The sequence below is a fragment of the Canis lupus genome, chromosome 3 (assembly GCF_048164855.1).
Source record: "Canis lupus baileyi chromosome 3, mCanLup2.hap1, whole genome shotgun sequence".
Lineage (NCBI taxonomy): Eukaryota > Metazoa > Chordata > Mammalia > Carnivora > Canidae > Canis > Canis lupus.
The window spans coordinates 4,086,345-4,107,809 of NC_132840.1; positions in this window are offsets into that span (position 1 = coordinate 4,086,345).

Sequence of the window (21,465 nt, forward strand, 5' to 3'; positions counted from 1 at the left end):
GGGTGATTCTGGAATGTATTTTTACACTAAGTGTAAGAAGCCAGCCCCAAAGGGAAATATATTCTTGTGATTCCACTCACATACCATTCTAGGAAAGACAAACAGAAAACAGTCGGTTGCCAGTTGCTCCAGTTGGCGGGGAGTGCACTATTGATAAGAGACCGACAGGGTAATTGTTAAAATGAAAGAACTTTTCTGTATGGTATTGGGTCGGGAACTTTGTGGATTTGATTCAATCTATAGAACCCTACATACATCACAAAGAATGAATTGGTATTCTTCTCCAAAACCAATACTGTCCATTCATGAACAAACTCAAATTAAGGACAGTCGACAACAAAATATCTGACCATTATTTTTCAAAACTGTCAAGGTCATGACAAACAAGTAAAAAGTGACAAAATGTTACAGGAGATATAATAAACTATTATTACAATATGTTATCTTGTTTCAGGAAGATAAAGAGAAAATTAGCATAAAAACTGGTTAAATACAAATAATGTCTACAGTTTGGTTAATAATAGCATACAGATGTTGGTGGATTAATTTTGGCAAATATATTATGGTAATGAAATATGTTAACATGAAGAGAAACTGGGTGTGCAGTATATAGGAACTCCACATTATCTTTGAAACTTTCTTATAGATATAAAATTATTTTTGAAATGTTATTAAAAATGCATTTTGTTTCTCAGCATTTAAAGTGTGGTAAAATATATATTTTAGATCTCTCAGAAATGTGGATGTTAATCTCATTTTAGAAAACTGAGGCTCACGGTTGTGAAATTTGCATGAGGTCAAATAGCTAAAAAATACAAGAGTCAACATTTAATAATAATTCATTCTCGAAAGCTAGTAATTTAATACAATGTAAACCAGTTCCTTCCACACACATAAAACCTTGTTCTAGCTTTGTGGGTTGAATGCAATTTTCTGTATTATTTTAAAAATTGCTTCATTTCATTAGTTTAACTATTTTACAAATAAAAAGGAATAAAACAATAAAACTATCATAATGTGTTAATTTCGATGTTTAAGATTTATTATGAGAACAAAGCAGTAATGCCTTTTCATAAATAGTCATTTCTCCATCAACATTTAATTGAACAACTTTATATTTCTTGGAAACCCTCCAACAACCTTAAAAATCAAAATAAAGTTGTGTCTCTCAGTATATTAAAAAAAAAAATACAAAAGCTGAGCAAACCCAAGTTTATCAATATGTGTAAAATCTACTCCTCAAAGACTCAAAAATATGACAAAGATGTGATTAGGGTTAAAGAATTCGGTCCAGTTGAATTGTATGATATTCATCATTTCCAAGCTTTGAAAGAAGTCGAAATTTTGTTTTCTCTACTTCTACTGATCTTGTGTTTGTTTTGAGTTTATTTAGACTTAATGTGATCAGTGATATGTATGCACTTAAGTCTTCTACCTTATTATTTGTTTTCAATTGACCTATTTTTACTTTATTTCTCTGTCCTTTTTCTTTTATATCTTTTCTATTTTATGACCAATATTGAGTTCTGGGCTAAAACTCCATTTGTTATGTTTCTGTGGCTGTACTAGAAGTTATAGTATGCCAGAAATACGTAGGCCAGAATATAATGGAAGAACAGATCTTTATTTGTTTATTTATTAAATATTTTATTTATTTATTCATGAGAGACACACAGAGAGAGGCAGAGACACAGGCAGAGGGAGAAGCAGGCTCCATGCAGGAAGGTCGATGCAGGACTTGATCCCAGGTCTCCAGGATCACACCCTGAGCCGAGGCAGACGTTCAACGGCTCAGCCACCCAGGTGCCCCAGAACACATCTTTAAAGCACTGAGTGTAAGTAACCTAGTAACTCAGACTTCTGTAGACAATGGAAATATACTTCAAAATTTAAGGTGAAATAAATACATTTCCAGAATCACAAAATCTGGGAGAATTATTCTCTTATTACAAGAAATAACTGAAGAGCTTTACAAAAAAAAAAAAAAAGAAAAAAAAAACTTTTTTTTATTCTTAAGGATTATGATACCAGATGCAAACTTCAGTCTGCAGAGAAAAAATAAAGAGCATCAGGAAGAAGTATATAGTTAAAAATAGAAAGCTTTTTTTTGTATATATTTATATTTCTTTAAATGAGTGCTACCTGTTAAAGAAAAAGCAGTCCCAGTATCTTATGAGGGCTTGTAAGTTTGAAATAAAAAGCATATCAAGAGGTGCAAAATGATTGGAGAAAGAGAAATGGAATTATACTTTGTAAAGTTCCAACATTATTCATGAAGCAGTGAAGTATTATCTGAAGGTAGAATGTGGTAGGTCAAAGATGCATACTATGTTGGGGCGCCCGGGGGGCTCAGCGGTTGAGCACCTGCCTTCCGCCTGGGGCATGACCTGGGGTCCTCGGATCGAGTCCCGCGTGGGGCTCCCTGCATGGAGCCTGCTTCTCCCTCTGCCTGTGTCTCTGCCTCTCTCTCTCTCCGTCTCTCATGAGTAAATAAGTAACATCTTTTAAAAATAAATAAAGATGTGTTCTTCCATTATATTCTGGCCTGCATATTTTTCCTCCTATGAGAAATTAGTTAACATTCTTATCATTGCTTCCCTAATTGAAATAGGTCATTTTTCACCCTTTGGCTGATTTTAGAACTTTCTCTTTCTCTTTGGTTTCAGCAATGTATCAATGCCATGACTTTGATTTCTTTGTTTGTGTTGATCGTGCCTGATGTTTGTGGAGTCTTATTTTTAATTTTATCTGTGAATTGATATTTTTCATCACATTTCTAAACCTTTGGCTATAATCTTTTCAGGCTTTTTTTCTGTTCCCTACCCTTTGCTCTACCCTAGGAGCTTTACTTTCATATTTGCTAGAGAAGTTTGAAATTGCTCCACAGTTCCTGAGTGTTTTTTCCCTTTATGTTTCAGTATGGCTAGTCTCCATCAACTTGCCTTGAAGTCCATTGATTATTATGCACAGATTTTAAGGTGGCACCATGAGCCCTTTTTCATGATAGTCAGTCACACCTTTGTGAAATTCCCTTCCCTTGAGTAGAAATGGGGCTTGTGACTTGCTTCTAGCTGTTTTGTGATTACATAATACTGTAATATCCATTGTACTAGAGTCTCTTCCTTTCTCCTCTCTCTCCCCATCAGTGATTGCTGGTTTATTTATTTTTTTTTATTTTTTTAAAAGACAGTGGAGGCATATCTTTATTTTTTTTTAATTTTATTTAAAATTTATCTACGAATAATCATAGAGATGCAGAGAGAGAGAGAGAGAGAGGCTGAGAGAGAAGCAGGCTTCATGCAGGGAGCCTGATGTGGGACTCCATCCAGGGTCTCCAGGATCACGCCCTGGGCTGCAGGCGGCACTAAACTGCTGCACCACTGGGGCTGCCCTGTTTGCTGGTTTAAAGAAGCAAGCTGCCATAATCCCACAGCTGCAAGGAAATCAATTATGCCTGAGAAACAACAACCTGAGAAAGTGAGGAAGCAGATATTTCCTCAGTCAAGTCTCTGACATTTTTATTGCAGCTCTGTGAGACTTTAAGCAGAGGACTCATCTAAAACAAAACAAAACAAAACAAAAACCTAATATACTTTTTTTCTGTTGTATCTGATACGATGTCAAATTCCTTAACTATTTCACTATTTAAATTTATAGATTCTCCTTTGTGTCTTCATTTTCAGTTTTCCCATTTGTCCATGCATGTGGGCCACCATTTATCCTGGATCATTTAATTCACTTGTCAGTGTTATTTTGAAATTAAAATGTGATCATGCAGATATCTGACTATCTCTATGTCTACTTTTAATGACTATATTCTCTCTTGACTTTGAGTCACACATCCTTGAGGTGGTGGTGGTAGTGGTGGTGGTGGTGTTGTGTTTGTGTGTGTGATATGCTTTTTTATTGCATATCAGACATTATGTATAATAAAATAATAGAGATAGAACATTTGGAATATAACCCCACTGAGATAGGTCATTATAGCCCCTCTGTCTCTTCAGTCTGCTACTGTAGGAGCTGACTCAATCTATTCTGCATTTGAGATGCATGTAGAATTGTGTTGTTTTTTGTTAGTTTCGGTTCACCACTGGCTTCAAATATTTTGAAAGTAGGATTAATACTTCCTTTAGCAGGGCATGGGATTTGAGCACTAACCAGACTAGATATTATTTTATGTCCTACTTCATAGACACCAGGTTTCTGAAACAGGATATTTCTCTCCTTTATAGTCCAGATATTATCTTTTGGGAATAGGAGGGACACTCTATCAGTTCTCTTTTCCTCCCTCACACTGTGTGCCACTCTTGTGATTCAGTAAAACAGTAACTGTTCAGCAGTCAAAGAATTAGTGGCTCTTCACAGGCATAATCCCCAGCTGGGATTCCTAATGATTCTAATCTGTCATGTGAGCATATATATGTCCATTCAAAGTTTGATAAAAGTATGCTATTTTTCTCCCAACCATTCTCTATGGTAGCTTCCTCCTCTTTTGAGCACTCCACCAGAGTTGAGTGTTCATCACTTTCTACTTAGGTCCTCAGTTCTCTGGTTTTTTTAACTATGATCTGATAGCCTGCTTGTCAGGTTTGCCCTTATGATTATGTTGGAAGCAATGGGCTCCTTTTTTTTTTTTACATATTAATTAGAATTATTAATGCAGTGCAGGAATTTGAATCTCTGCATATATGTCGTTAAAATGTTGTCTTTGTAGTATTCTGAATTGCTCTACCCATTTCCTAAATTCACATGACCAAAAAAAAAAAAAAAAAAGTGAAGGGCTGGAATGCCCCATATGTTCCATTTGAAAATTTAGTAGATGGATTATTGAGGGTTTTTTTTTTTTGCATTAAATTGAAAATGATATTAATTTAGATGTCTTATTTAGGAGTCTGATGTCTCTTTTAAAATTCTCTTTCATTTTGCTTTTGAAAAAATAGAATTTTAATATATAAAAAGTGAAAAAAAAAGAAATCAAGAAAATAAGAAAAACAAGCTTGAGATCAGGATAAACCAAAGTCAAGAAAACCGATTTCACTCTAGGAACCAGCAACATTTAATGAGAGTGAAGCAAACAGCAGGGTGTTAGATAAATGAAAGCAGACAGGAAAAAAAAATAAAAAATAAATAAACAACCTGATCAAAGAATATAGAACTGTGATCAAAGAAAATAACCTTATAAAGGAAACAATACTTGATTTTCTACAGAGACACTTAGCAAAGAATATATTCAAAACTTAGTAGCACCAGGTCTCTATTTTATGAATATGCATCTTACAGTAAATATTCACTTTTATTTCCTACAAATTGAAAATGGAGTGGCCAATAAATAACTATGTTTTCACTTCTTACATAAAGCGAGGTCTCCAAAAAAGGGGAAAATTATCATTCATTCAACTTCTTTTTTTAATTTACACTTATAAATAATATAGCCAAAAGCTAATTTTAAAATAGGCAAAAGAAAATTCAAAGTACTAATTGTGATGCAGACTCTATACAATTAGACTGAGTACTCTTCGGGATTTAAAAATTCTTAAGTTACTTCCCAAATTACCCTATTTGAAAAAATGTACTACAACCCAGTATTTCTCCTAAGTGTTTTACAGACCTTGCTGATAGACCTTACTGAAAAGTCTTATGGATGCCACGACAATTTGGGGATAACGGTAGGGTTTTAGTATTATTATGTATTTTTATAAGTGTCAAATTCTACACCGAGATTAACTTTGGTAACCACTATAGCTATGTCTATTCTTTTTCTTCTGAAGCATTTCATATAGATTTAACATCAATAATGGTCTTTCTAAGAAGCTAAAAACAGTAATATATAATTTCATTTATCCTTTAAGCTGTTCATTACATAGCAAAATGACATATCCTAGAACACGAAAAAAGATAGATGTAGATATTTCCTTATATAATGGTATTTTCTGCATCTGGCTGATTCATAGGAGATCTTTTTACCTAATCTCTGTGCTTTCCCATTGTATAAAAACAACAGTTAAAGTGTAAATACAATTTAGGAATTAGTTAAGAGCCTTAATTATACATGCCTGATTTCCTCATTTGGGTCCCAGTATTTAATTCTGCATTGTCACAGCTCCATCCTTATCACATCTTATTTGTTTGTATCTCTACTGCTAGCAGTGAACACATAGCATGTGCCAAGCAGACACTCAAGAAATACTTCTAAAAAAAAAAAAAAAAAAAAAAAGAAATACTTCTAAAGATGAATGAAGGTTTATTTGACTGGAAAATAAATGCTCAGCACTAAATATATATGTAGCTATATGATAACTTTTTCTCCCTCTCTCTTTCTGAATGTATATGTGTGTTGGCCAAGGTTACACAGCACCCAGGGTTCAGAATGGATTATTTTAAACAAGTCTAGTATGTAAAGCATTAAAACCCGCCACCTCTCTAACCATTCATGCACTAACCAGATGTTTGTATATGAAGACACAATAGTAGCCTTGTTAGTGAACTATTAGACAATGGTCCTATTCATTTTCTCTTACCACGCATATACAAATGTTTTCAGAAATAAGCCTGAGATATATGCATACATGATGATAAGGGCGAAGAATTTAAGCTACAAGTCTCGAAGAGGGTGGGGGGGAAATGCAAGAATCACCGGCAATTTCTCAAGGGCGTGCAGAATCGCATAATGGTGAACTAGGTTTCCAAGCTGTTTGGTGAGAATGAATGAAAGCTTCTGGGCGTGAGGGTGAGGAGACCTTGTTCACGTTGCTGAGGATCCAGCACATTTCAGATGCTGAACTGATATTTAAGTAAGAGTAGGGAAAGAAAGAAGGAAAATAGGGAGCAAATGAAGGATGCAGGAAGGGCAGGGAACAAATGAAGGATGCAGGAAGGGCAACAAAGGGGGGGTTCATGGAAAGGGAATGTGTCACTCCAAACTAGAGTTATGATCTTGGTGGACAGGAGCTCCTATCTGCAGGTTTCTTTGTTTTTTTTTTTTTTTCTCAGTCCCATCATGTTACGTATAACAAAATGCAAAAACACATACAAAGACATTCTTTCCTAATGAGAACACTTACAATATGTTCATTTTTTTATAGTTGCCCAATGATCTGCTCTAAGATAATTGATTGGCATTATTAGTCTTATCATTTAGATAGAAAAGCAACACTTGGGATAGTTCAAGAATTTTCAGAGGTCCCGTGGCTCGGTGTTGGAGCCAGGATTTGTACCCAATCTGGTTTGGAAAAGGATAATCTTTACTCGGGTGTTTATTAAGCCTCACTCTACCCCATGACTTCATAACAAATAATTAAGTATCGGTTTTTAAAAGTCTTATTTTTCATCAAACCTGGGTCTGATATTTTTTAAAGTTTTATTTTCAGTAAAACTTAAAGTCTCTAACCTTTTCTATACTCACTGGACATATCTGAGTTTCATGAACCAACAGAGTTAATCTCTCTATGAAAATCCCTTATGATGAGTTGTCAGAATTTCTTCCCACTTATAGTATCAGTTCAAACAGCTTTTCAGAGATAACTGTAATTCTGAAGAAAGGCTGAGTTCTTTATGGCTAATCCTACACGTGGCACCACCACTCACTTTATTTTTAGCATCCTTGGGTTCAAACAACTGTCTCACTCTGACATCTAGAGTGGCTTCCAGCTGCATCTCGTATCCCAAAGTACCCGGAGGAAAAATTGGGACTGAATACAGGTTTGAATGAGTTTTCTCAGTCTTACTAAATATGAACTTCACAGGCTACATTTTGTGGGACTTCCTCGTTTCAAAGTAGTGATAAGCTTTGACATTTGAAGGTAGTAAAATAACCATTTTAAGTCCTCTCTATTTTTGGTGGAGCTATACAATCTCAAGTGTTCATACAATAAGTGATTTTATATGCAATTTCCATTTTCAGGGAAAGGCATTTGTACTGGAAATTGAACATTTGTTGCATTAGCCACTCTTTCATTGAGAATGCATGCATTCATTCAATTACTATTTCATACACATCATTCATTCAACAAACATGCATTTAATTCTCATCATATATTAGATACTAGATTCTAGGAACATAAAATTTGAAACATAGCCTCTAATTTCTAAGACTGATGATCTTAAGGAGAGAACTCTGTGAAGCAAATCTTTTTAGTGCTTTATTATTGATAAAATAAGCCCATCTTAATTTTTAATTTTTATCTTCCGCAGCTCCCCTATCCCTCTTCAGTCTCAAATATTCTAAAGAATTTATTTCAAGTGCTTATTGGTAGATATTTAAGATTCTATAACAGGAACCGTATGATATTGTTTTTAGTTATTGCTGTTATAAATAGAATTACATCATACTTCTTAACTAGCTATTTTAAGAACATTGTCGATTTTATGCTAATTTTGTTAAAGTCTTGTTACTGGACTTACTTGTTACTTTGCCTCTTTATTTTTGTTTTGCCCCTGTTTTGGTTGGGTTTTCCAGGTGAAAAATCATATAATTGGCAAATAGTAAAAACTGTACTCTTAACTTTCAAAAAAATCTATTATTTTGTTATCCTTTCTGATGTTTTTAAAGATCACCTCTAGAATGCAGTTTAAAAATAATGACGGCATTATCTATTCTTACTTAGAATTTAGAATTAATAAGAATGCTTCTAATTTAGTGTTTCATCATTATTAATAATGCTTATTTTTATATATTTTTCTAATATCTATTTTTATCATCTTAATGAAAAATTCTATAATTATTACTCTACTAACAGTTCAAGTGGGCATGGGTCTTGAATTTTAAAAAATTCAAGGATTCATTTTCATTGACTCATTTTTTTGAAAGATTATAATAATTGGTGTCCTAGTATTAAATGATCCTTGAATTTACCATCTATATTTTATTTGTTCATTTTATAAGTCAGCTATATAGGCTCAAAATGGGTAGTTGGGAAGAGTTTAACAACAGACTATAAATTGTGATCAGGTTTAAGGAAACCAACAAGTAGTAGCTACATGGAAAAGACTGATTGACAAGAAATGGGACCTATATTGGAAAGATACAGCCAAATAACAGTGAAATCTCATGAATGGAGTAAGTGGAATAAACTCCCCTGCCGCGATTTCCTGCCACCTATTGTCTTTTCTCTGTGCAATACAAGCCAGAGAGCAGCGAAGTCCATGGATGCCTTCTATGGGGATCTTCTTTCCAGGGCTCAGAGCTGGGTGGAGAAGGAACTAGGATAAGCCAACAAAATACCTTGATCTCTGTTTCTAAAGAAAATGCCAACTAACCTAACATGTTCCAGTCCCTGTGCTGTATGTGACCGGTCTTATTATCTACAAGTACTCAAACCAGTGAAGTGGAAATCCTATTAAGAATTATGAAAGGAAAAAAAAAAAGAAAAGAATTATGAAAGGAGTAATAAGGATCCTGTCCTAGACTGATTTAGTAACTGAACCTAATAAAGGTATCAGTGAGGTCAGACCTTGAGCAAGAGTAGAATGGCTTAGGAAGAGGATAAAGGGAAATCAGTAGAGAACAAATTTTCAGGGGTTTGCAGTTCATTGGAAGATGTTAGGTTTTATTCTAAGTACAATGAAAGTGCATTGAAGGTTCTACATAAGGAATGTTATGAGCATGTCATCTGAATTATTTATTCCTTAAAAGAACCCGTGTACCAGATGACTGATTTAGGAGGGCATGTATATAGGCAAAGAATTGATACACTTCTATGAGTATATGTGGTGGGTGGATGGGAACAGATCTTTAACCACATTCTTTTTTTTTTTAACCACATTCTTGCAGATTGTTTTGTTTGCAGATTGTTTTGTTTCATTTTGAATTTTCCAGATATCGACTTAATAATGGTTTACATTTTGCTAAACATAAAGAGCAAATTTAATTTTTATAAATTTTATGCTAAATAAATGTATAGTAACTACATTAATAATATGAAGTAACAGTTCTAGTTTTCTCTAGACCTATAAGATATGATAATTAATATATATGAAATATGTGTATATATATGTATATTCTAGGATATGTTCATTTTGCTATGTAATGAACAGCTTAAAGGATAAATGAAATTATATATTACTGTTTTTAGCTTCTTAGAAAGACCATTATTGATGTTAAATCCATATGAAATGCTTCAGAAGAAAAAGAATAGACATAGCTATAGTGGTTACCAAAGTTAATCTCGGTGTAGAATTTGACACTTATAAAAATACATAATAATACTAAAACCCTACCCTTATCCCCAAATTGTCATGGCATCCATAAGACTTTTCAGTAAGGTCTATCAGCAAGGTCTGTAAAACACTTAGGAGAAATACTGGGTTGTAGTACATTTTTTCAAATAGGGTAATTTGGGGAGTAACTTAAGAATATATATATATTTACTCAAGTTGTTTTTACTAAGATTCTTCCATTTTAAAAGTATATGCTGGGGGCACCTGAGTGGCTCAGTCGGTAAAGCATCTGCTTTCCGTTCAAGTCATGATCACAGGATCCTGGGATGGAGCCCTGCGTGGGGCTCCCTGCTCAGGAGGGAGTCTGCTACTCTCTCTGCCTCTGCCCTTCCCTGCTCTCTTTCTCGCTCTCTCTCTCTCGAAGAAAATCATTTTTTTTAAAAAGTATATGTTATAATGCAATGACTTTTTTTTCCAACATAATTTCAAATTTTTAGAAATAATGAGTTTTCCTACAGGATCTTACTATGATCATTTTGAGATATATTTCAATAAAGTTTGCAAACCAGAGTTTTGTGAGGTCCATGAATATGTACTTATTAAATCTAGCTCATAAAGTATATTTGCTTCCTTCTAAATTCTTAATTATTTTTAAGCCCACAATTTGTCAAAGTTAGAGAGGGGTACTCTAATGTTGACTTCTATTATTGTAATTTCATTCACTTATTTTTTGAAACATTCAAAACTTTTTATTCAAATCTAATTTTGTTCAGTGGTAAACAGACATTATTGACATATTTGCCTTTTGTGTGATAACATGTATCATTTAATGAAATAACTCTGAGTTCCGCTTTATCTTCTGCGATTTTGCCTTGAACTTTATATCATTTAGTAATATTGGAACCTGACACCTCATATCACAGAGACATGCCCTTTTATTGAGAAGAGCATAGAAGTAGTTTTAATCTACTTTATTAGGTTATAATTCATACACAATAAAATACACATTTTAAGTGTAAAGTTGAGTGAGATTTGAAAAAATTTAGACATGGGTAACCACCTCCTTAATCAATATTTGAAGAATTATGGTAACCATAGATAATTCCTTGAGTCTCCTTATTGTCAATCACCCCAATCCCTGTCCTAGGTAATTACTACTTTGATTTCTATCACATACATAATGCACATAAATCTTTCATGATCTTCGACTTTATGTAAATGGAATTATGGAGTATATACTCTTTTTTGTCTGACTTCTTTTCTTGAACATGTCTGGAGATCCATGTTGTCTTATGTATCAATAGATTTTTCATTTTACTGCCGACCGGTAGTGTTCCACTGCATGAACGCACAACACTGTGTTCATAAATTCACTTGCTGATGGACATTCTCCCCCATGTTTTGGCTACTGTAAATTCAAATACTAAGAAAACATATTTGTGTAGATCTATTTTCACTTTTCTCCATTCATATGTATTTTTATAAAGATTATGTCTGATATTTTTCTCTTTGAAAAAAACTTGAGTTAATTATATTCTTATTTTGGGGTTTTAAGAGCTCTTTATATATGTATTTTGGATAAAAGTCCCTTGTCAGATGTACAGGACAGCAATTGTCTACAGATTAGTGGTTTCATTTTCTTTTTTTTTTTTAAGACTTTATTTATTTATTTGAGAGAGAGAGAGAGAGAACACATGCAAGAGAGAGCACAAGCAGGGGAAAGTGCAGGGGGAGAGGGAGAAGCAGAGTCCCCGCTGAGCAGGGAACTGGACATGGGGCTCCATCCCTGGACCCTGAGATCATGACCTGAGCCAAAGGAAGAGGCTTAACCGACTGAGCCACCAGGTGCCCCTCCTTTTCCTTTTATTTATGGATGTCTTTTGAAGAGAAGACTTTGAGAATGTTCAATTTGCTAATTTTGTTTTCTTCTTATGGTTAGTGTTTATAGGTCTTTGCCTACTCTAAGGTTGTATGTCTCAATTTATTTAATATTCTTAATTTTTCTAAGTCATGTTTCCTGTCTCTCCCCTCCCCCTCCCTCATGTAGAGGTCTTAAACATCTTTGGTTAAATTTATCCATAAACTTTCCCCATATTTTCAAGTTAATTCATTGCTGGCATAATAATTGGGATGCTACCAGAAAATTAACTCCACTCCCAGAAAAACTCAGGTACAGGGAATGGTATAAAATACTTAATGTTTCTATTTAGTTACCTAGTAGTCATTACTGTATATACCTTGGGTGGAACTGTAGAAATAATGTCTTATTTTTGTTTATGGTCACAAGTGGCTCTACTTCCCTGATCTGCTCTCTGTCATCATTACCCTTATCAGCTCCTTGGGAAAAAGCAAAATCTTTATTCCTGTTTATTTATTTTTATTATCTTATCAAATGTATTTCTTTTTCTTTCTTTACCCTCATTTTTTTTTTCTTCCTCAGATGGAGTAGGAAGGGAATAAGACTAATGTTATAGAAGGAAGAAATAAAGTATCTACCATTTAAATACACATTCTGCAGAAATACATATTCTCTAAATGTCCTTTGCAAATTACCAAATTAGCTGAAGCTTTTCACATTCTTTGTATCTCTTAGAATTTTAAGAACCTATTTGATGATTTCAGTGGGGAGCTAATACAAATGCACTTTTTAAAGGAATGGGACATTATTCAATGCTAATAAACCAATTTTTTTTTTTTTTTGCTGTTATTCATGTACACACTGGAGAAAAAGAAGAGAAATGCTTACCCTTTTAATAATATTAACTTGTACTTTTTACAAGCTCTCCCTGTGATTGTGATTCACAGTAACCTGAGGACACCAAAAGGGAACTTTTACTGAAAGGAATAGTCAGGAGTGAGTGAGTTTGGGTGTGGGCAAAAAAGCTTTATTCCACTTTTGTTTATCCTGCCAGTAATTGCAGTAATGGCCCTGGTTACTGGAGAAGAGAACTACAAAAACCTTTCAACTTCATATATTCCTTATTTTCATTTCTTTGACTTTGTAATTCTCTGAAGAGCTCCTTATAGTGATCAACAAAGAAGCGGTTCAGATGGAAAGCACTCCTATGCTTGTCTCTAGAGGCAGGAATGAGAGGACAGATGCAGATTTTTAGTTCTGTGGCGAATCCGGGCTTTGAGGTGGACACCACTGGAGAAAGCAGAGAGGCGGTGGCAAGCAACTTCTGAGAGGAGCAGAAGTCATGCTCTATCTTAAGGGTCAGGAGCAAGGGACAAAAGGGGGAGCAGAACTAGGGAGAACATGGGATTCTTGAGCAAACACTGTTCTCCATTTACTGGATGATGCAAAGCAGTCCGTACAATGTCACTGTCCCCTGAACCAAGTAAGTAAATAAAGAGAAGATTTCATGGACTATTGAGCTAAGACTGTATTTCTGAATCAAGCATAGAAAGGAAAGGAAGCTAACACATCCCATAGTATGCTTGCATTGCCCAAGAGTGAAAAATGTTAACATTTCTTCACTTTCTGTAAATTTCCTCCAGTTTCTAAATAGCACGGTTTGAATGAATTTGTCCATAGGTTTATCTCAGCATAAAGTAAAACACAGACATAAATATTAAATGTTATTTATTTCCTACCTACAGATATCTTAATAAAAATTTCCTGCATACATATGCATAATGCGTAAAACTATTATAGCTTAATTTACCCTCATGAGATTCCATCTATGAACCTTAAGACCTATTTACACTTGGTACATGACATTTATCAAACTGTTTTCCATGCATTATGACATGTGATTGGCCATGTCTCAATCACTGAGAACGTTACTGTTTATTATCAAGGACAATCCAACCCAAACCCCTTCCAACAATGCAGAAACCTTGGGATTTGTAAGGAAGAGAGAGAATAACAATGTTGCATCAAGGGCATTGATGATTAGGGAAAAAAGAGCTCTGCTCAAAGATACCTTGCTTTGATGAGCCAAAAATAGACTCTCTGTTGACATGTTTTGAGTCCAAACCCAAAGTTCTTTATATCAAACATTACATCTCCAAAGCCCAGACTTGGGGCAGCCCGGGTGGCTCAGCAGTTTAGTGCCACCTTCAGCCCAGGGCCTGATCCTGGAGACCCGGGATCGAGTCCCACATCGGGCTCCCTGCATGGAGCCTGCTTCTCGAACTTCTGCCTGTGTCTCTGCCTCTCTGTCTCTGTCTCAAATAAATAAATAAATAAATAAATAAATAAATAAATAAAATCTTTAAAAAAAAAAAAAAAAGGCCCAGACTTACTCATAGGCTTTAAGCCATGAGATCAATTAAGGAATGGACAGGTTAAACAAGTTGGTGTCATAATTATAACAACTGATCTAAATTAAGCACTTACTATGTGCAGAGATCTGAGTTAGGCCGTTTCATACATCACATCTTTGTCACAACTGCCCTATAAGAAGGGTACTCTACCTCTCCAGTTCATAGATAAGGTAACAAAAACACAGAAACTGGAAAAAAAGCAGGTCTTGTCTCCATAACTAGAGAGCAAAGGTGAATTATTTACTACTTAGTGGCATGGAGTAGAACTTCAACATGGTCCTTAAAATCTCAGCATGGATGATCTCAGCTTCTAAATTTCTCACCTGCTAAATCTTCTTCCTAGTCATTTATCTGTGTCATGCCTATTCTGCTGATACTGGTTCTGTTTCTTTTTGACTTTATATACCTATTTAATCTAATCTAATCTAATCAAGTTCCTGCCTTCCAGTTACTTTTTTATAAAAAAATATAATAATGGTAAGATTGTTCAGTAGGAATGTTTATATGAGCATTTTTTATAAAGATTTTCTTTATTTTTTCATGAAAGACACAGAGAGAGAGAGAGAGAGAGAGGCAGAGACACAGGCAGAGGGAGAAACAGGCCCCATGCAGGGAGCCTGACGTGGGACTCGATCCCGGGTCTCCAGGATCACACCCTGGGCTGAAAGCAGATGCTCAACAGCTGAGCCACCCAGGCATCCTATATAGCGGCATTAATAAACTGAATTCCATGGGACAGTGGCCACACAAAATAATTAATGACAAAAGACACCCTAATCAAATATATTTCAATAATGTTATATGTTTTTAAAGTTATAATTAACAATTAGTATTATTTTAGTTTCAAGTTTATAAGATAGTGGTTAGACATTTTTATACATTACAAAATGATCACCATAACAGGTCTAGTTATCAACTGTCACTGTATAAAGTTATCACAATATTATTCACTGTATTCTCTATATTGTACATTACATCTCCATGACTTACTTACTTTATAACTAGAAGTTTTTACCTCTTAATCTTTAGTCAACCTTTGGTGGATCACAATCAGCTTTAAGAGATCAACATCTCTGGAAAGTACTGGAGTCTTCCTTAGAAAAAAATATTAACACAGCATTTCCAGATATATTTATTACAAACCTCCACACACATACATTTTATCTTCATACCATTTACATATATCCTAAAGAATGATTTATTCATGTATATCATCTGTTGGTATACAGAGTAAAATTTGCCAACTTTGGGGAAATTTATGAAAAGAAAATCTTAGATTTACTATAAAAATTAAAAACCCCCTAATGGGTCATCACAGAATGGTTCTACAGGGGTTTTATCTTCGGATGCCTTGGTATTGGTTTTCACACAGCCTTTGGGGGTCACACAATAGTTATCATCTGCTCTTGATCTTCTTTTAAAGTAAATGCTCTCATGGCCACTGACTCATTCTCCAGGGAGGTTCTATGTTTGCCTTCATGTCCTCCCTAAGCCACCAGTGAAGAAAGAAGAAAAAAACAGAATGTTCCCTTAGGAGACTGACAGCCTCTTGCAGAGGCACTCTGTTGAATAAAAATCTGGGAACACACTCGGGCCCAATTTTAAGGGTTCCTTGGTTCTTACAGGATGCCTGTCTAGATGCTACAGAAACAAAGTTTAGCCACGAGAGCTCTGACATTTCTGAGGAGAACCAATTTGAATGCCAGTTGGGATGCTTTTCCTGGTAAAAGTCTTCAATACAAGTGATTTTCACTATAGACTTGATAGTGACAACTTAATTATCAAACACTCTGGAGAGGATGCAATAACATTAATGCAACTTGACACATAATTATCATTTTTCCAATATAATTACCATGTAGTTAAAGCTCAGTCCTTGCTATGATAAGATTTCTGAGTGTTCTTGTCCCCCTACGATGCTGGGTTTATCATCCTGTCCGATCTTTACCTCTAAATATGTTTTCTCAAAAAAGAGCCAGTCAGAGAATGGAGAAAAGGTATAATCAGGCAATGAAACTCACATGCCATTTTCCCCTTGGACATTTGCAGTGAACATTACCCTCGATCCTAAATAATAATAAAGAAAGAACATTGTATACTTGCTGGATACCTGCTATGTGTTAAATAGTGAGATAAAGGCTTTCCTATATATTATGATTTTTAATCATCTTCACAATTCTGAAAATCAGCTTTCATTTAAGATGAGAAACCAAGGTTCATATCAGTTATTTCCTCATGACCATCAGGCCTGTGTTAAGAGCTATTACTGCAGTCCTTGTTTGTGTATTTTTGAGGCAATTGTTCTTAATTTTGCCTGCATATTAGAATCACCTGAGGAGTTCAGGAACTGTTAATACCCAGGTTCTACCACTAGACACTGGAGTGTGGCCTTGATATTTGGATTTTAAACACTTCCCAGGTATTTCTGAGGTAGCCATGGTTGAGAATCACTGCTCTAAATGCTTCCTACAAAATCTCTCAAACTGCCAAATAATGAGTATGTATTTTCAATCTAGAAACTAACAAACAGGAAGTGTATAACATGGTATTTTTTGTTTAAACTTAAGGGATAAAGGGAAATTGAGTAGATGTATGATGTTGGAGAAAACGGTGCACTGTAGGAGGTGGGAAGAAATGGCCTTTGGAATTAAGGTAGAAATGGATCTAAATTATCTCAGACAAATGACTTAGGGCAGAAAACCAAGAACCTTCCTTGCTCCCCATTTTTTTTCTTCCTACCATCATGCAATTCGTCACTAATAATGTTGGTATTAGCTTAATGTTTATCTGACTCCTCTTTAAGCAAGCCCCCCCAGCCCCCCACATAGGAATCAAAGTCCCTAACGTCTCTACCCTCATGAATGTGGATTCTAGTAGGAAAGGCTACAAAGTATGATTGGTTAAAGGGCAAGTGATTCTGGTAACTGAGAGAGCATCATCCTAGGAATTTGAGGAGACTTTCTGGAGTAACTGACAGCTGAATAGAGGATGAAATAATACAGAAAAGTGAGCCAGGGAAAGAAGTGAAGTGGGTATGAGAAAGAACATTTTACTCAGTGAGATCAGCATGGCATATGGGTATAAAAATGAGACAATATTGCACGTAGAACACTTGAGAATTTTTAAATAATGAGTGTATTCTGGATGTGGGATGCCTTTTTGAGTAGTGACAAAATATTTTAAACCAAGAATTTACTTAATAGATGCACAAGACCTTTCCATTAGAAAGGACCTGCAAAAGTATATTATTTAATCCCATTTCTGAAAATCTCATCTTTTGAGGCCCAGCAAGCATGGGTGCAGGGCATAGTAAATACATACTGAGATGGTAGGGGAGTCAGTTCTCCTCATTCTACATGTTTCCCCGAATCATGAATCAGCCTCTATCTCAACAAAGGATGGGCAGGTCTGATCTCTCTTTGAAAATAAAAGCAATTATTTTCTGGAAAAGCAACACTGATAAGCAAAGGTACTGTCCTTTTCTGGGGTAGGTAAAGTTGTCCTTGAAAAGCTCTCTCGATGAATTTTCCATCGGTTTTCCATCGGTTGTCATATTAATTAATGAGTACATACTGTTGTACATTATGGGAAATGAAAGACATTTCCTTCAGAAAAAAGAAATGTATATTTACCATAACAAGAGGAGTTTTAAGAGGTAGAAAGCAGAAGGCAAGGAAGATAGCCAAGTTTGAAGTCAATTTTGGACGCATTTTCATTTGTTTCTATTGATGATTTTCCAATTGATATATGCACTGTATTGCCACACACTATGGATGTGGACTGTCATCAGGACATCAGAGGTCTCCATCATGGGGTCCTAATGACTGAGCACACATTGTGACTATCCTTTTTATACTTAAAAAAAAAAAAAAAGGATTAGTTTACTGGCTTTTTAAAAAGTACCCTTGCTATGTCTCAACTAAGTACTTCAGCAGTTTCTGAAACTGACTTCTTGGCTTCTGACTTCTTATCTCAAAACTCTGCCTACTTTTGTCAAGCCTATCTTCATGAGATAAAGAGGGAACACAGTATAATCTTTTAGTGGTTTTTCCAGCTTCTAAAGCCAGTTATAACCCCAAGATCTATTTCCCCAAATCTTCCTTGTATTACTGGACACCCCATATATGGCTCTCATATACTTGTCCAACAATCTAAAATTGCTCACAAAGTTGTTTGTTTTCTCCCTGGAGTCCATCTTTTTTTTTTTTTTTTAAGAGTTTTTATTTATTTATTCATGAGAGACACAGAGAGAGAGAGAGAGAGGCAGAGACACAGGCAGAGGGAGAAGCAGGCTCCATGCAGGGAGCCCAACGTGGGACTCGATCCCGGGTCTCCAGGATCAGGCCCTGAGCTAAAGGCGGCGCTAAACCCCTGAGCCCCCTGGGCTGCCCCATCTCCATCTTTTGAAACACTCTACCAATTCTACCGGGATTCTTAGATTGATAGAGTTCGGGTGAACATTTTCTGTTTCCTTCTTAACCTGTAAATAAAAGTTTTGATCTGTTTTGTCTTGATTCACTTAGAATGACCTGCCTATATTCCAATTTATTTTACTGAATTGTGAGTTTCAGGCAAAAAACATATTACCTCCTCATTTGTCTCACCTTCCCCCAATTCACATGTATCTATCACCATGTTTATTTTAATAGGTCAGGTTCTTGTTTTAGTTATATTTCTAAGGGAATTCTTAGATTAAACAAGTCCTAAATCAGTAGCCCCTTGATTGGATTTAAATCTTCCCAATTATTGACATTACTAGTGAGTTGTCTTTAGGAGTGAGTTTGTGAAAAGATAGTGTAAAGGAACCTGCATATATATTATTTTTTTAATTTAAAAATTATTTTATTTATTAGAGAGAGAGACAGCAAGCACTAGCAGAGGAGAGGGGGAAAGGAAGAGGGAAGAGCAGGGAGCTTGACTTAGGGCTCCATCCTAGGACCTTGAGATCATAACCTGAGCCAAAGGCAAACACTTAACCTACTGAAGCATTCAGGTGTCACCCCCTTTTTAAAATTTTTATTCCTATTTTTGTCTCATCTTTCTTTCTTGTTTCTTTTTTTTTTTTTGCTATTTTTTTAATATTCCATCTTTTTAGTACATTTATTTTCTACAGTTTTTGTATAGTTTTGTACATTGCCTCAACCATAATCCATAAATCTATTTTTAAAAGAAGGAAAAACCCTCTAAAATTATCCAGAATATAAAATACTTATTTTATTTATGACTTAGCTATGACATGTTATCATCATTATTATTATTCTTTGAAATTATTATTTTCATAATACCTAACTGCAAATTATCTGAAGTCCCGGGGCTGCTGTGGTTCCTTTAGGAACATTCTTGATATGGATTGTAGGAAATGAGAAATGGGTTAACCTGAAGGACTTTTCTATAAGAAAAAAAAAAAATATGTTGAATGTATTTTGTTCTTCCTGTTACCCCACTCAAAGTATGAGTTTGGGCATAATTTCATATCTAACTTCATTCTTTGAGGTACATATATGGTCCACAGCTTAACTGTCTGTGCAAGAAAGTGTCAATATGGACCTAAGGATACTTCTCTTTACTGGCCTTCTCAGTGAGTACCTTTTCTCTTTAGCCCAATTAGCTCAAATATCAAGATGAAATCTTAGGGCTTTATGCTTTTTGTAGCAGAAACTTCACAAAGAAGTAAAGTTTACACCTCACCCCACTTATACCTTGAATAAAAAAAGGCAAAGAACCATAGATATCTCTATGACCTCTGGGTAAGCTCTACATTTTGAGATCCTTTGACTCTACATATAGTTAGTATAGTGCATATAACAGTATTGTTTTCAAACAAGTCTTTGTTTTCTTTTAAAATAGGGCATACTGTGAAAAAGATATACTGAAGGGAAACTTGTGGGTGTTAAATAACTGAAATATGGTTGTTACATGAATTGAAATATGGTTAATGCCACCTATAGAATGGGTGCTCAGTATGTCTTTTAGCTTTTTTTGAAAACAGGGCTAAGGATGTTGGCACCAGATAATCTCAGTAGACTATAAACCCCCAAGGTTAGGAATCATAACTCCCCCAAACTCCATCTCACTCCAAACATCTATCGGATTCTTCCCACAACAATGTGTTTGTTGAACAAATGAACAAACGAATCAACAAACATAAGTGGGACTAAATTTTGTTTCTGGCATTCACCAGAATCCTACCATTTAGGATTAAAGTTCTTTGAACTTTATTTTTTTCATCATTGATATGAAAGATCTGATATTTTCATGAACTGCTGTCTTGTTTAAAGGAAAGCATGTGATAAGTTTTTTTAAAATACAAGATACTAAATAGATGTTTGTGAAATTGATAGATGGATGGATGGATGGATAGATGGATGGATGGATGGGTGAGGGAATTTGTGGATGAATTGGGACAGCTCAAATACAATGCAAGTGTTGGATGTGTGAAGACATACCACTGGGTAATCTTAGCAACACTTCTTTTGGAAGACAAGAAAATCACTGATTTTAACCTCTGGCCTAATCCTGAACTTACTAGCAACATGCCATATAACCCTTGAACCTGCAGCTTAAAAGACAGTTCCATTCTATCCATTAGTTTTTCACTCACTCTGCCAGTTGCATACACATTGGAAAAGGAGGAAATTATTAGTGCAAGCATCAAGTAGCAGCCCTGACAGGTCCACCTTTGTGCAGAAGATTCATTCTCTACCTCCTCTTCCATTCAGTACTTGATAGGTCTGTAAATGGGTAACAAAAATGTGGCAACAATTGGGTTTGGGATGATATCCCAGTCTCATAAAGTAGACTCTTTTTTTTTCAGAATAGTTTTCTCTTATTAGTAGATAAATGTATATATTTACTTGCGGATTGACAGGTAAAATCTCCATTTTATTTTCAGCTTTCATATTTAATATTAACCTTAGAATGTTTTAAAAATTTGCTCATACCGTCTACCATATTATTTGTCTCTCTACTTATTTTAGGCATTTATTGATTTTTCTTGTATATAATTACCAAGTAATTTTTAAATAGTCAGGGGTACAT